The sequence below is a fragment of the Lithobates pipiens genome, unplaced genomic scaffold, assembly GCF_037356315.1.
Source record: "Lithobates pipiens isolate NorthernLeopardFrog02 unplaced genomic scaffold, aLitPip1_a1.2 Scaffold_27, whole genome shotgun sequence".
NCBI classification, from domain to species: Eukaryota; Metazoa; Chordata; class Amphibia; order Anura; family Ranidae; genus Lithobates; species Lithobates pipiens.
In genome coordinates, this window is record NW_027507788.1 from 162623445 (window position 1) to 162640014 (window position 16570).

The window sequence follows — 16570 nt, forward strand, 5'->3', positions numbered from 1 at the left end:
ACGAGAGGGATGGCCACTAGCAGGCAGCGAGGCATCCAAGGGATCCATCAGGGCTTGAATAAAACAACCCCAATTAAACACAGAGAACAGCTAGGATAAGCAAAGATAAACTGACCTTTCCCATAGACACATACTTATTGCTGAAGAACTCAGGGCTCAGGAATGGCACTGCAGGCTTTACAAGCATCCCAGAGGCTCTGCAAGCTGTTCTCCGTTTTTAAAACTGCCGCTTTAATGACGTCATCAATTACGGCAAAAACCGCTAGTGCGCATGCGCGAAGCCCACAACGCGCATGCGCGAACCAAGCCTCGTCCTCGCGCTGGTCTCGCGCATGCGCAGAACGACCGAGCGGCGAACGAGGAAGTAGCTGGGCGGCTGGAACGCAAGGAAACCAGCCAGATACACCACAGAAACGATGTATGGGGGAATAAAGAGACACAGAGCAAAGACAAAAAAACTAAACGAAAACGAAAATAGAATGCCTGCCATGGACAACATAAAGCTCACCACTCCTGTAGACGAACACCAGCCGAGGTAGGTCCCCAAACACATGCCGGACTTCTGGGGGGGGGGGGGGATAGTCACCTGCTAGTAGCTAGGCTCACGACTAACACGTGGTTTCACCTGTCAGTGACCAGGCATACACCTCTTCAGCGGCTCTTCCATATGCCCCTTTTCCATATTCCGCTAGTAGCTAGAGCTTATTGGAAATATGCGACTCCAAGTCACTCGGCCGGTCCGCATCGCAGAAAAAAATGCAAGTCTTCAGGGTAAAAAGACACATGCTAAGTCCTATGGAGGAGGACAAAAAAAGAACGCGGGCTCTGGCAGGGAGCAAAGATTTATGGGAGTATCGTCCTATAGGGTAATGGAGGTGGGACTAAACCCACACGTTGGCTGCCATGGAGTCTGTCAGGAAAGATCTTAGCACTGTGGCAAGACAACCTCATGCATATTACAACCCAGTCTTTTGTCACATCCTAACCGATGCGCATGATCCCAATTTTATTCATACTATCTGCAAAAGCATTGTATAACAATTGATGTGAAGGACATGTACACTTTGTTTTCGGGAAACCATCCAAATCTCAAGCACAAAAAGATCCCAGTCCATTTATTTATTTATTTTACATGGATTTCTTTTGTTCTATGCCAATTAATAAGTGGTAAGCCAGTGCTGATCCAGCCTGTAACCTCCAGTAATTTCACTCCTGATTAGCCATATTTTTTTTTTATTATATGCAGTGCTTCCTGCTCAAACGCTCTCAACCATTCACAGCAATCAAACTGTTAAAATGTTTGCTTTTTCCTTTTCACCAAGCAGAGAACATTATCTCATTGACCTTTGTATTGCTTAATATAGATGATCAAATTGCGGAGCAGAATTATGTGGATCATAGTAGTTTGAGCCCAAATGCCATTAGTAGTATAGCACAGTAAATGGGGTTTACTATTCCTCCTACTTAGAGCAAATCATGGCCAGGCCTTTGTCAACTGATAGCTAGAATAGGCAGTCACCAGCTCTCTGCTCAGGGAGCCCTGAGAACCGATCGATCAGTGGTGTTTGATCTCTTGATTCTCAGTGTTAGAGCCAGCGGGGGACAGATGCAGCATCGGACTGATGCTGCATCCACCTAGTTAAGTATGATTCAGAAAAAAAAACCCCAAAAAAACATTCTTCTCTTTTAAGAACATACCCCAGCAATAATAACCACATGGTTAGCCCAGCCACTTCACCACATGGGTTACCCATTCACCCTGCTCTGATAAACATGTGTCAAGGCAATCTGACACCCATTAGAGCTGAGGAAGCGGTGATGAATCTCCAAATTTGCAGAAGGAGTCTAGTTGAATATGAAGAACTAACCACTAGTTCTACCGTGAGCTAAACAAAAGGGGAACCTTTTCTGAGATACACAGGAAAAAATACATTGTTTGAGATTTGTAGCTTTTAATTGCCAGCTATAAAAATGTTGCCGACAGTAGGTATTAAGGGCCAGTTCACACCTCATGCAGTCCAGTGCATTTTTTTCTGCATCAAAAATGCATGGGAAGTAGGTTATATGGATTTCAATAGTTCACCCCAGTGCTTAAAGTTCCAGTGCGTTCCAGTTCCAGAAAAAAAGAGTAGAACATGCTACATTTTTCCTGTACTGGAATGCAGTAAAACGCACTGGAATGCAACCAGAATGCACTGTAACACACGTCTTTATTTAAGGTTAAGAACATCAAAAACGCGCATGCAGAAAAGCATCTGGAATGCATCCGGACTGCATGTCTATGGTGTCAACTGGCCCTAAGTACAGTATCTCACAAAAGTGAGTACATCCCTCACATTTTTTGTAAATATTTTATTATATCTTTTCATATGACAACACTGAAGAAATTACACTTTGTTATAATGTAGTGAGTGTACAGCTCGTAAATTTGCTGTCCCCTCAAAATAACTCAACACACAGCCATTAATGTCTAAACCGCTGGCAACAAAAGTGAGTACACCCCTAAGTGAAAATGTCCAAATTGGGCCCAATTAGCCATTTTCCCTCCCCAGTGTCAAGTGACTCGTTAGTGTTACAATGTCTCAAATTTAAAGTGGTAGTAAACTTTCTTTTTTTTCTTTACCTACAGGTAAGCTTATAGGAAAGCTTACATGTAGGTAAAATGTTATATCTCCTAAACGTGCGCCATTTAGGAGATATTCTAACGAGCAACAACCAGTGAAGTATGTGCTCTGAAGGAACATCAAACCTGTGCTGTTTCTTCAGAGCTGTGTGCCACGGTCGAGACTCCCTAGACTGGTAGGCTGCAATATATTACATTTTTGTTTGTGGGTTAAAATATCCTTCAATTACATCCAGCTCTGCTTATTTGCAGGTACCCGCTGGTTTGACACATACCCCTCCCACTTTGCTACGGAAGACTCATTCGGACGTTCGGCCCCCTTCTGCAGCCGCTGGGCCATTTGCAAAGTGCTTTGCGCAGTAGGGAGCAGCACCCAAGAGCCGATTTAAAAATCTACTTGGATGAGGACACTACTGGATTCGTAGACAGGTAAGTGTCCTAATATTAAAAGTCTTTTAATTTCGCCAGTGTCTAAGGTGTTGGTCACGATGTCAAAGATGTGCTGTGCTGAGTTCCACGGGAAGCAATCCTTGCTGGGGCTAGCCATGCTGTCCGGATCCATTCAGAGAGTCCTTTCATGGGCTAAAGGAATGGTACACGGGCCTTGTGTCTGAAGAAAGGAGGTTTTGCTTGCAAATGCTTCTCTTTTTAGAGAGCTGGACCCTGGGATCCACTACTTTTTGGTAGTAAGGCCATAAAGTTTTACTGGCAGGGTGCTGTTGCAGGTCCAGGATTGTGGGTAACCTCTAGGTTCCCCTGTTCCTGAAGGTTTTAGAGCCCACAGAAGAAAAGATTGGGTTTATCTCAGATAACCCTGGAGCAAGGAAAGGTAAGTGGATATTTTCTTATGAATTTCTCCTATTAAAGAGGAGGGCCGGTTTAAAATTTATTTTTTTTAAAGTCAGCAGCTGCAAACACTGTAGTTGCTGACTTTTTTAATAAGCACACTTACCTGTCCAGGGCGCCTGCGATGTCGGCCGCCCGAGGCTGACCCGTCCCTTGGTCTCGGGTCCCAGCGCCGCCATTTTGGCTAAGGGAAACAGGCAGTGGAGCCTTGCGGCGTTTCCTACTGCGCATGCGTGAGTCACGCAGCGCTTTGTGAATGGGGCACGCTGTGTTCTGGGACACACAGTTCCCAGAACACAGCGCGACCCATTACCCAGAAGACGCCGCACGGAGGAGAGAAGACCAGAAGATCTCCACGGAGGAGGAAGAGGCAGACTAGGATGATGTGCCTAGCAACAGGCATTTCAGATTTTTTTCTAATTTTTAATGTATTTTTTTTTCAGGGTGGCCCTCCACTTTAAGTTATAATGTTGTCATGCCTATGTGTCACCACTGGGGGCTGTATTGAGCACTCACCACCTAATGCTGGAAACGGCTCTGTGTTAGAAGCCTTCTTTTCTCATCTCCTCCGGCCACAACAAGCAGAGCCTCCGGTAAGAAAGGGGGGGACTGGTTCTCCTTCTGTGCCCCCAATGTTGGAATCTTCCCTTTCGGGGGACACATATGCCAAAAGCATTTCTTTAAAAAAAAAAGAGAGAAACCGTGTGGCTGCTCAGCGGTAGTTTTTACCCCCCCGCCGCCATATCAGCTGTTTACAAGGCACCTGAAGTCCACTGCTCGTGTGGGAAAACACTTTCTTTTGAAAGATGGGGGGCGTAATTAGCGCGGGGGCGGGGCTAACGGCGTCAAACGCCGGCCACACGTGGAGGAAGTTTTTAAAGCACTATGTATGTAGCTGCTGCTGGCCATGGAGGGAGACATGAGCAGGAGGTTGGCTTACTTCAGGTTGGTGGCACAGGCATGTTTCCTTTGACACATTATTACTTTACCAGGCTGGGTATTAATAGCAGCTTAGAGCGCTGGACTATAGCCTAGAAGTGTACATTCTTTTTCATAGTGCATCTGCTTTTGTGCTTCAGGCTATGAGTGGTAAAGGGACCAGGAACTCCTCTAAAGGGTTCTAAAAGTGTCAATGGTTTCACAATAAAAGTCCATTTCCAAAAGAATGTCATCCTCCTCTGAAAGTGATGAGGCCGATCAGATTGAGCCGTCAGGGGAGACTGTTGTTGCATCTCACTAGACACTTCAGTCCCTGTATATATCACACAGGAAGTTTTCTCTTCTACCATTTGAAAATTTGGGAAAGAAGATTAATGCTATGATATCTCTCCATAGTAAGTCTAAACATAGCACATCCTCATCCAGTGCTCAGGACCCTCTTATTGAGGTGCAAAGGGCAGGGGATTAGGAAAGATCTTCCAATTGGACGATACAAATATATCCTCTTCTGAGGGTCCTAATATAAAGGGAGTAGCATCACAAGACAGGTTGCTTGTGCACTCTCTTACTAGTTTGGTTCAAACCTTTTTGTGCTGCCTGCGCAGGCTCTTGATGAACCCACCTCTGGTTTGGGATCATGTAAACCTTCCCCATCTGGGGATGCCTTTCCCATTCATTCATGGCTAAAAAAAGCTTATGTATACTGAATGGGAACATCTGGATAAACAATATTACCCTCCTAAGAAATTCTCCACAGTTTATCCTATGGAAGAGGATTTCTATAAGAAATGGGAGTTCCAGCAATGGATGCTGCAATTGTCTCAGTCAACAAAAGTCTCACGTGTCTGGTAGATAATGCGCTAATGTTAAAGGATCCAACAGATAAAAAGTTGGAACTTCTTTCCAAAGGCAAGTTCAGTAGCGCAGCCGGTTCTTGTGGCAATTGGTGTATCTCAGTCCATTAAGGAACAGTTTGTGGAGATACTTAAGATTCTGCCTGATCAGCAGGCCCAGCAATGGGCTAGTGCATCAGACGCACTATGTTTTCACAGTAGATGCTATGAAAATTTCTATCAAGCCTCACGGCTTATTCTTGAACTAGTGCATTCTTGCAGAGTTCTGGGGCTGACAAATTGGCCAGCCAAAGCACGGTATAAAAAACTCTTGGCCAGTTCCCCCTTCATGGTGAACGGCTATTGGGAGAGGATCTGGATAAATACATCCAAAGGATCTCTAAATGGGATAAGCTCTCTTTTACCAGTAAAGAACAAATTCAAACTTTTCTCCTTTAAGCGTGCTTCCTCACCTGTGTCAGGGGCATCAGCCTCTAGGAAGTCTCGACGGCCTCAACCGTCAGGTTCAAGGGGAAGACCCCAAGGGTAGCATCAGGGTCAAAAGAGATATTGGTGCAGAAAGCCCACAAAGCAGAATGCTAATGCCTCCTTACGAAGGGGCATCCCTGGTCTCTCTGATGGGGGGAAGCCTCCTGCAATTTTCAAATATGTAGCAGGAACAATGTCAAGACAGATGGTTGGCTTCTTCAGTTTCTCTAGGTTACAAACTAGAGTTCCAAGAATTTCCGTCTCCTCATTTTCTAAGATCAATGTTCCCAGGGATCCAGAGAAAAATAAGTCTTGCTTTCTAGCTCCGGATCATCTATTATCCCAGTTGGTGATATCAGAGGTTCCCTTAGAGGAACAGGGCACAGGTTTTTATTCAAACCTTTTCACGGTTCCAAAACCAAACGAAGAGGTAAGACCCATTCTAAATCTCAAAGATCTGAATCAATCAGTCAATCTCAGGTCTAAAAATGATCACAGCTGTAAACAACCTGGAATCTCTAGGTTGGATACTCAACCTAGAAAAATCCTTCCTTAAACCATCAAGATTACAGTATTTGGGGCTGGTCATAGATACCGTACAGAAGAAGGTATTTTTACCCCAGACAAGAATCAGTTCCATTATAGGACTAATTCAACTTATCAAAGCAAAGAAAAATCCTTCCATTCGGCTGTACATGAGATTGTTGGGGAAAATGGTGGCCTCCTTCGAGGCCGTCCCTTATGTGCAGTTTTCACTCAGGACTGCTTCAAAGCACCATCCTGTCGGTCTGGAACAAAAAGATTCAGGCCTTAGATTTTCCAATACGCTTGACGTACGTACGTCAGAGCCTAAATTGGTGGTTGATATCCAGCAACCTCCAAAAGGGAAAATCTTTTCTACCAGTATCCTGGAAAGTGGTGACAACAGATGCCAGCCTTCTAGGCTGAGGAGCAGTCCTGGAAGAAGATTCTGTCCAGTGGAAATGGTCTAAGCCCCTGTACACACGGTCGGAGATATTGCCAACCAAATCCGTCGGATTTTGTCCGTCGGATTTAGTCCGACGGATTGTGTCCAAAACTGTTGCATACACACGGTCGGACTAAGTTGTCGAAAAATCCGATCTTTCAGAACGTGATGATGTAATTTCGTTACGATGGGACTACATTCAGGCTAGTAGCCAATAGCGTTGATGTAGGAATTTGATCTGAGCTTGCGTGGCACTTGGTCCGATCAAAATTCGCTACACATGATCGGAGTATTATGTCCGATCGAACGAGTTGGTCGGGAAATATTTCCAACATGTTGGAAAATTGGGTCCGACGGATATTCGGACAGAATCAGTCCGATGCATACCACACACAGTCGGATTATCCGACGACACGGTCCGATAGGACACATTCCGATGGATTCTCCGACCGTGTGTACAAGGGCTAAGTCAGAGAGGACCTTGCCTATCAACATTTTGGAGATTCGGGCCCTAGAATCTTGGACGATCAGACTATGGGATTGTCCTGTCAGGATTCAATCCGACAATGCCACGGCTGTGGCTTACATCAATCGCCAGGGGGGCACAACAAGTTGTGCAGCCCAAAAGAGGTGAATCATGTTATAGCTCGGGCAGAACACAACATTCCTTGCTTATCGGCAATTTTCATTCCAGGAATAGAAAATATGGCAAGCAGACTACTTGAGTCTTCACCCCTACATCTTCCTAGCGATATGTCAGAAATGGGGTATTCCAGACGTGGAACCTGTTCACGTCCTGATTCAACAACAAAGTCGACAACTTTGTGTTGGGAATAAGGGATCTGCTGGCATGAACAGACGCATTAGTCTTCCCATGGGATCAGTTTTCACTGATCTATGCGTTTCCTCCAGTTCTGCTATTTCCGTGTCTTCTCCGCAGGAACGAAAGGAGGTGATTTTGGTGGCCCAGAAGATCTTGGTTTGCCGAGATCATAAAGATGGCAGTAGGAGTCCCTCGGAGTCTGCCATTGTGGCCAGACCTTCTCGCAAAAGATCCGGTGATCCATCCTACCTTACGGAATTACCTAACGGTTTGGCTATTGATACCTACTTTATAAAGGATCGTGGGTTTTCTCCTTCAGTAGTGTCTACTTTGATTAATGCCAGGAAGCCGGCTTCCAGAATCATTTACTTTAGAGTCTGGAAGGAATATGTTTCTTGGTGTGGATCCAGGGGTTGGCATTGATTTGTTTGTACTGCCAGGAGGTCCGAAATGGGGACAGGCAGCATCAAAATCTACTATTTTCCAAATGGATTCGTCAAGTGATTGTTCAACCTTACTTACGGCTTAAAGAAGAAAATTCCTTCTTTTCATATTAAAGCACACTTAACCAGGACTATTAATGCCTCTTGGGTGGTGCATCATCAGGCCTCTATGGCTCAGATCTGTCGGTCTTCAGTCCATACGTTTACCAGATTTTATGAAATCGATGTTAAAGGTCACGAGGATATTGCCTTTGGGCGCAGTGTACTGCAGGCTGCAGTATGAGTCCTCTGGCCTCCCTTTTGCCCTACTTTTTTTGTTGCATCTCCCTCCCTTCAGTTGCCATTGCTATGGGACATCCCACATAGTAACTACTATGTGGGATGTCCCATAGCTCTGTGTCCCCTGATGTTTGAAAAGAAAACAGGATTTTTAAACGGGTTATCTGTAAAATCCTTTTCTTTGATGTACATCAGGGGGCACTCCCTTCTTAGTATACACTTGTATTGCTTGACTACAAAACTGAGGACTCCCAGTAGTGGGAGGGGTTATATAGGGAGTACACTTCTTGCCTTAGGGTGTCCCAGTGTCCATCACCTATCAGTGGCCCTATAACCCACATAGTAACTACTATGGCCCTATAACCCCTGATGTACATCAAAGAAAATAATTTTCTGAAGGAGCCTGGAGACTGTTTTCACCGCTCAACCATTGTCTTCTTCAGCTATGGGTGTTCGAAACATCCCAAAAATGTATAGCCACACATGTATAGCTATACATTTTGTTTAGAAAGTAGATCTTGCTAAACAAAATATTCTCTGACATTTGTAGCTTTTAAAGTGGACGTAAAGGCTAACTATAAGTGGTGTTAAAAAAAACAATCCTTCCCCCCTCCTCCTTCCGATGCTGCATAGCCTTTAGAAAAGAGATCAGTGGAAATACCTTTTCTTTTATCTGCTGTGTTGTGGTCGCAAGATCGAGAAGCTTTAGTTTCCCTGTGTCGGAGTGTTCAACAACGACCCTGAATTTACAGAGTCATGACATCACCCTCCAGCTCCCAGTGCTCCCTCGTTGTTGGCATTCCCACCTCTCCCCTGCAGCCAGGCTCACGTGACGGCAGATAAAAGATGAGGTATTTCCACATAACTTTACCCTAAAACTAGCTCCCTTGCGTCCATGGACTGACACTTTATACCATTGCTTTTTATAACTTTGTATTGTTACATCTACCCAACTAGCCACATACACCCATACAAGCAAATTCAGGATCCTTTGATGTTTTAAGAATATGTTAACATTTCATATTCATGATATGGGCCTGTTATAGCTTGTAGTTGTGTTAAAAAGTTGTCTTGTTTTATGTGTATTGCTTCCTTTGTGTGTTCCTGGCAGTCCCCCTGGTTTCCTATTTTAAACTGACCACGCTAGTCACGAGAGCACATCCAGCCCAGTATGGTCAGTTTTCTGGCTGTGCTGAGAGAATAGCCTGGCTGTCTCCTGCACAGCCATACACTGGGCAGATCAGTATGCTGCTGTTTCTCCTCCCTTAGGTCTCTGAGCCGAGCTCCTTATGTAGCTGAGAACAGAGGTCATGCGATTACATATAAAGAAATGAAGGGGGAAAAAAGTGTGTGTGTGTGTGTGTGTGTGTATATATATATATATATATATATATATATATATATATATATATATATATATATATATATAAAAATGCACAGTATACACACAAAGTTTTGCTTTTCATTTCTATTTTAAACTGGATATATGTTTTCATAAGGGTAAGGGTTCACATATACTTCAATCATTTATTCGCTGTCTTGTTTTTGCTACCTACTACTCCTATTATGTAGACATTTCAAACTTTATAAGTAGGGCTTATAATTTCATGGTTTACACTTAGGCTGGGTTCACATTGCAGCGATGCGGGAACGCCGCGAATCCGCGGCGGGTTCCCGCATCGCATACCTCCCGGCGGCAGTTCACACTGCCCTATGCGAACTGCTGGGAGTGTCAGTGAAACGTTAATGACACCCCCAGATCAGTTCGCATATCGCAGTGCGATCTGCAAACTCGGACAGGAATCGGATTGCATGGTGTGAACACCCATGCGATCCGATTCTGCTGCGGACCAAAAATAGGGTCCTGTGCGAGTTTTGGCAGGGTGCGATGCGAATTCAGCCATACTATCTGTATGGCTGAACTCGCATCGCACAGAGATCGGATGTGATTTGCACTGCAGTGCGGTGCGAATCACAACCGGTTCTCGTAACCGCTGCAGTGTGAACCCAGCCTTATAGCCACAATTTACACCACAGATTAATTCAACGGCTTACATATTGGTAAGCAATTGCTATTGTACATTGCTAGTGCTACGGGAATGCTGACTAATGCTTGTATTTTACTCCCTACTGATTTGCAGCTGTTTACATTTTTTTTCTTTTCTTTTGAAATCAATAAAGAATGTGTAAAAAAGAGATGGTATTTCCACTGCTGTCTTTTATAAAGTCTATGCAGCATAGGTAGGAGGAGGGGGAGGAAATATTTTTGACACCATTTATAGTAAGCCTTTACTTCCCCTTTAATTTCAGGATATGAAATTATGGCAGGGCATGAAAAGTATTTTCAGATAAACTTTATAATAAGCAGTCTTTGAACAGACACAGTAGTGTCTTTAAACGTTGGTTTTAGGTCGTCCGCTGCAGAGTAATCATACTGTATTCATATATTAGCCTTTTCCTAACCCCGTCATCTAGAATCACAGCTGTATCAGAGGATCCACCCAGAAATTGCATAAATGGCTCTTTGCCATCAACACCCCTCCTGTGCTGCTGTTGCCGGGAAATGTTAGATGTGGACTAGTGTAAAAAAAAAAGTTGTAGAGAAAATTGTGAGAAAGGGCTGATCATTTGTGATGAAACAATCATGGGTGTATGTGTCTCATGAAATGTAGCTCACTGTAGCTGATCATTATCTCATACTGTTTTGTTGCTGTTCTGCATTTGTTGAAACTTTTTAGAAAGTAATGTGATCACATAATCTGTCCCAATATTACAAATACGGTAATTTATACAAATAGGAAAAACTGCAGGCCATGGAGATCATTTGGATGTGAAGTTAAAGTATTTGCAAAAACCTAGTGATTAGTCTTCTTTGTTATAAAAAAAAAAAAAACATGTTATACTTGCCTCCTATGTGCAGTGGTTTTGCACAGGGCAGCCTGGATCCTCTTCTTCGAGGGTCTCTCTTTGCTGCTCCTGGCCCAGCAGTTCGGTGTCCATTCAGACATGGAACTGCTGTTCGGCCATGCCCCCGCTCTGTCCTGATTGGCTAACTGACTTTGACAGCCACAGGAGCCAATGGCGCCACTGCTGTGTCTTCAGGAAGAGTGTCCCGAACGGCCCAGGGACTCATGGATCACTGGACAGAGATGGGGCTCAGGTAAGTATGCATAGAATGCAATAAGATAAAATAAAAAAACTTCTGCCTTTATAACTCCTTTAAGGTTTTTTCACCTTCATGCAGCGATTTACGTTTTGCATTTTTTTTTTTAATTTTTAACACTGTATACAGCTGCTTGACAAGCAACCACAGTGTAAAAAAAAATTAAAACGCAATAAAAACGTGTGTCCAAAAATGCGGCAAGCACCGCAAAAAACACTGCAGAAACGCTCAAAAGCAACATGCATAGATGTGAATCGAGCCTAAAGACACTGCTCCTAATGAGAAAAATTACTTATGCCACGTACACACGACCGGACTTTTCAACGGACTAGGTCAGACGGTCTTCCCGACTGACTTTCTGAGCGGACGGACTTGGCCACACGCGATCGGACTAAGTCTGTTCGAAAGTCCGTTCGTTTTGAACGTGATGACGTAAATAGCTGCCCTTGCGTCGTATTTGGTCCATCGGTTTTCCAGATTTTTAGTCCGTCGGATAGATTTGAAATGTTTTATTTCTAGGTCCGTCGGACTTTTGGGAAAAAAAAGTCAGATGAAGCCCATACACAATCTAATTGTCCACCGACCAAGTCTGCCGGAAAGTCTGATCGTGTGTACGTGGCATAAGAGTTTAATTTGTGCAGACTTTTTTGAAAGACATTAAAATGGAAGTAAACCCTTCCAAACAACTTTGACCTACAGGTAAGCCTAGATTAAGGCTTACCTGTAGGTCCAAGTAATATCTCCTAAACCTATATGGTTTAGGAGATATTTGCCCGAAAATGGGCACCGCTGTCTACGGCGCATGCGCCGTAGACAGCGGCGCGCAGGCGCACTAAATGCGGCAAGTCCAAGAATGGATTTGCCAAATTTGTCTACTCCCGTGCGCATGCGCGGGAGTGACGTCATCGCGGCTCCGGCGAATGGCAGCGTCGGAGCTCCGAGACGCGACTCCCGTGCGCATGCGCGGGAGTGACGTCATCGCGGCTTCTCCGCTGTCATTCGTCGGAGCTGCGAGAGACGCCACAACCAAGATGGATGCGGCGGACTACAGGTGACAGCGGCGACTTCGCTGGCTCCTGTGTCAGGTAAGTGACACATAATGAGCTACTATGCGATGCATAGTAGTCCATTATGCTTTACCTTTGCAGGGAAAAAAAGAGGAAGTAAACCCATCAGGGTTTACTTCCTCTTTAAGCTGATTACAGGGTAGTAAGGTAAGCATTCTTGCTAAAAAAAATAAAAAAAAATTCATGTACTGCATTCCAAATACTAATATACATCTTCACATACTCCCCGCAGAAGCAAAAAAAAAAAAAAACAGTACTACAGTAGATTCTCATTTTTGTCAAATGTGTTTAATATAGAAAAAAATATATAAAAAAAAAAAAAAGTGTGGCTGTGTTTTTGACCAAAAATTTTCTAAATTTCTAATCAATTCAGTGGAATAGTAATTGGATGCATTGTAAATTTAACAAAAAAATGCAAAAAGAAATGGTACATATGTGGCAGTTTTTCAAGCAGTGAATGCACAAGTCGAGCATTACCAGATAGTTTAATAGAATTTGTAATCCGTGGCCAGTAACCTAAAGACCAAAAAAGACAAAATTTTAGGTGGCACTCAGGTAGAGAGATGGAAGTCCAACTAGACTGCTGTGAGTGCAGGCAGGGACAGGGAAGCTTGTCTTGGCTCCAAACTACAAACTAAGGCCCCTTTCACACGAGGCGGGTTTCAGGCGCTACAGTGCTAAAAATAGCGCTTGCGTAGCGCCTGAAAAAAACCGACCCCTTTCACTCCAGTGTGAAAGCCGGAGGGCTTTCACACTGGAGTGGTGCGCTGGCAGGGTGGTGAAAGAAGTCCTGCTAGCCGCATCTTTGGAGCGGTGAAGGAGTGGTGTATTCACTGCTCCAAAACCGCTCCTACCCATTGAAATCAATGGGGCAGCGCGGCTATACTGCCAGCTGCAGCGGCGATTTACGGGCGGTTTTAACCCTTTTTCGAACACTAGCGTGGGTTAAAACCGCCCCGCTAGCGGCCGGATAAAGCCGCTAAAATGACGGTAAAGCGGCGCTAAAAATAGCGCTGCTTTCCCGCCGACGCTCACACTGCCCCAGTGTGAAAGGGGCCTTAAGGAAAAGATTCATAAGCAGCCCGGACTCCAGTCAGGCCACGCCCCCAACATGTTTTCACTCCGCCTCAAGGGGTGCAAAGAGCAAAAAATTAAATGGTGCTACAGTAACCTTTAGACCCTTAAGGGTCAATTTCGCTGTTAGTCCATAATCAAGAATGGTCTGTTCTAGAGAATGTAAATAGAAAGGGGGAAGATGGAGGAAATTAATAGTTTAGGTACACGCTTTCAATGCCAATACTGATCTGATGCTGGAACAGTAGCAGTTGGGGCCACAAATTGGTAAATTTCACTATTTGATAACAAGTATCTCTAATTGCCTGCGGTGAGAATTCATAAATGGCCAGATAACTGTAAAGCCGGCCATAGACACTTTGATTATAAAAGTGTTTTTTTTTAGCAGATATAGATAGCCATAGGCAATAATCGCATGTAAAAATCTGGCATACTGGTTGTACCCAAGCCGATCCATGGATCGACTTGGGTACAATCAGCCTGGCCATAGATGGATTAAATCTCGGCTGGTTCCAGCATGCCGGATTTTTACATGCAATTATTCCTTGCCAGCGACTATAGCTGATAGCAATAATCACTGTCTTCTTCCAGCAGTGAAGAACAAAGTTTGTTTTTTCATACGTTTGTGCCATTGTTGTTTTGAATTCGTGGAAGTGATGAAATCTATTTTGACCTCATCCATTCCCCCTACTGTACATTCCCTTTGTACACTCCTCTTGTCTATTTAATCAAAGCGTGTTGATAAAAAAGAATTATTGTTTATTAATAATAATAATAATTATAAGAAAATTCTTATTTTCCTACAGCAGAGTATTCGACTCTGCTTGCAGACACTATGGCACTTTATGTACAGTAGTAGCCTTCCATTAGCAGACTTGATGTTTCCTGGTCCTGGGAGTGCATTAGTACATAAAGTATCAATCCATTTTCTTTATAATGCAAGTGCACTTGGTGTATTCCCCTGACAGACACACCGCTCGCTCTTGTTGCCTGCTATTCATACATGTTTAATGTTACATATGAAAGAACTTTCTTAAAAGTGAACATTCTTTACCTTCTGGTTCATACTTTACTAGCTCATGCGCATTTCATTTTTATTTTATTTTTCATATGATTTCCCCATCAACAATTACAAATTTGTTAATTTTTAGCAATGAAATGAGGAGCTTTTTAACTTTCTGCAGAGCTCCACAGCAGGTGTGAATTAACTAATGGAACGGCACAGCATAGATAGCTAGGCTTTAATAATGTAATTGTAGTACTTTTGGTGGTATTTGATCAGCTCTGCATCTTTATTTTTTGCGCTATGAACAAAAGAAGACTGACAATTTTTGAAAAAAAATAAAAAAGTACTTTCTGCTATAATACATATCCCAAAAAAATGTAAAAAATAAATGTCTTCATCAATTTAGGCCAATATATATTCTGCTACAGATTTTTGGTAAATAAAATCCCAAGAAGCATATATTGATTGGTTTACGCACCAAAACATATCGGCCACAAATGGTGTTGTTGGCAGGCAGCCGAAAGAAAAAAAGTGCAGAAAAAAGGGCGCGGCCATCCAGCCGGCGTGCCCCTTTCAGTCTCCCCTCCTATCTGCTGTTCACATAAGTGTCATGAGATGCAGCCTCCCCAGTGCCTGGTAGCACGCTCTCACGTTGTGTGTCAGAGATCTGAATTGCAGCGCAGCAAATGTAATGATGTCCCGCCTCCTAGACCACCTCTTGTGATAGACGGCACACTGATCCAATGCTAGGAATCATTGTGCCGTGTGTCATAGGAGGCGGGACATCGTTACAGTGACTGCATGGCGATTCAGATCCAGCTCTGACACACAGCGTGACATCACATTACCAGGCACTGGCAGGCTGTATCTCATGGGCACTGGTAGGCTGTACATAATGGAGACTGGCAGGCTGCATGTCATGGGCACACATGGGCTACATCAGTCCTCAAAATTTTCACTTGTCTGCTCGCATTGTGCGAGTGAAAATATGCTGGGGGCGCTGAGAGCAAATGAGTGACACTGAGTGCCCAGCTCTCTAGCTGCCTGAACGATAGGACCACACAGTGCTGGCTCCGATGGCTGCTGGAGGGAGGATTTTGAAGGATGCAGTAATCTTCTAAGATCCCGCCCACCTGCCTGATTTGTCCGCCTGCTGACCCGCCCACTCGCCTGTCCATCTGTCTGAACAGCCCGCCTGCTCACCCGCCCATCTACCTGAACTGCCCACCCATCCACATGCCTGCCTGCACTCCTGAAAGAGGGAGATGGGAACTTATCAGGAGCGAGTGTGTGCTGAGGTAAGCTCAGCTAACTACTTGTTTCATTGTTCTGGCTCCTTGTCCAGCACCATAGCGTTAGGGCAATGGGACTGGAACAGGCTGAAATTGAGGAAGGGGTTAGCATTGCCATGTCCACCAATGCAGGTGTGGGGGCAGGTCAGTGGTAGTGAAAGTTAATCCCCATGCATGCATTGGTCCTCGTGGCAGTGAAATTTAAACCCACCACCCCCTTCTGCATTTGTGGTAATGTCAGTGAAAGTTAACCCCCTCCCCCCACATTGGGGGTCATGGGAGGGGTTACATTTCAATGCCATGAACCACCAGTGTAGGGGAGGGGGATATTAATACTGACACCTGTGCTAACGGTTAACGTCCACTGACTTCAATGCTGGGAGTCACTAATGCGTCCTCTGATACCATTGTTGGGGGTTATGATGTCCACTGACATCAATGCTAGGGGTTACTAATGCATCCTCTGATACCAGTGTTTGTGGTTATTATGATGTCCACTGACAACAATGCTAGGGGTCATTTTATGCATCCTCTGATACCTGCATTGAGGATTATTATGGTGTCTGGCACCAGTGCTGGGGGTTTTTAATGCATCCGCTGACATCAATGCTAAGGGTTATTACCACAGCTTTGGATACCTGTTTTGGAGGTTATTATAGCATCCACTGACGCCAATGCTGGGGGTTATAATTACGTTATAATTTAATTTGAGTTTAGGGGCAGGGC

At 44.3% G+C, this 16570-nt stretch overlaps 1 protein-coding gene across 7 annotated transcripts in view; it reads left to right on the top strand.

Moving 5' to 3' along the window:
• The window catches only part of LOC143934321 (CMP-N-acetylneuraminate-beta-galactosamide-alpha-2,3-sialyltransferase 4-like), a 368047-nt gene that overhangs the window by 148098 nt on the left and 203379 nt on the right, over positions 1–16570 (top strand). For all 7 annotated transcript variants that reach the window (XM_077457821.1, XM_077457820.1, XM_077457823.1 and 4 more), the window contains exon 3: positions 2876–3052. The gene's annotated coding sequence lies outside the window, so the exon portion shown is untranslated. The remainder of the gene's footprint in view (positions 1–2875; positions 3053–16570) is intronic.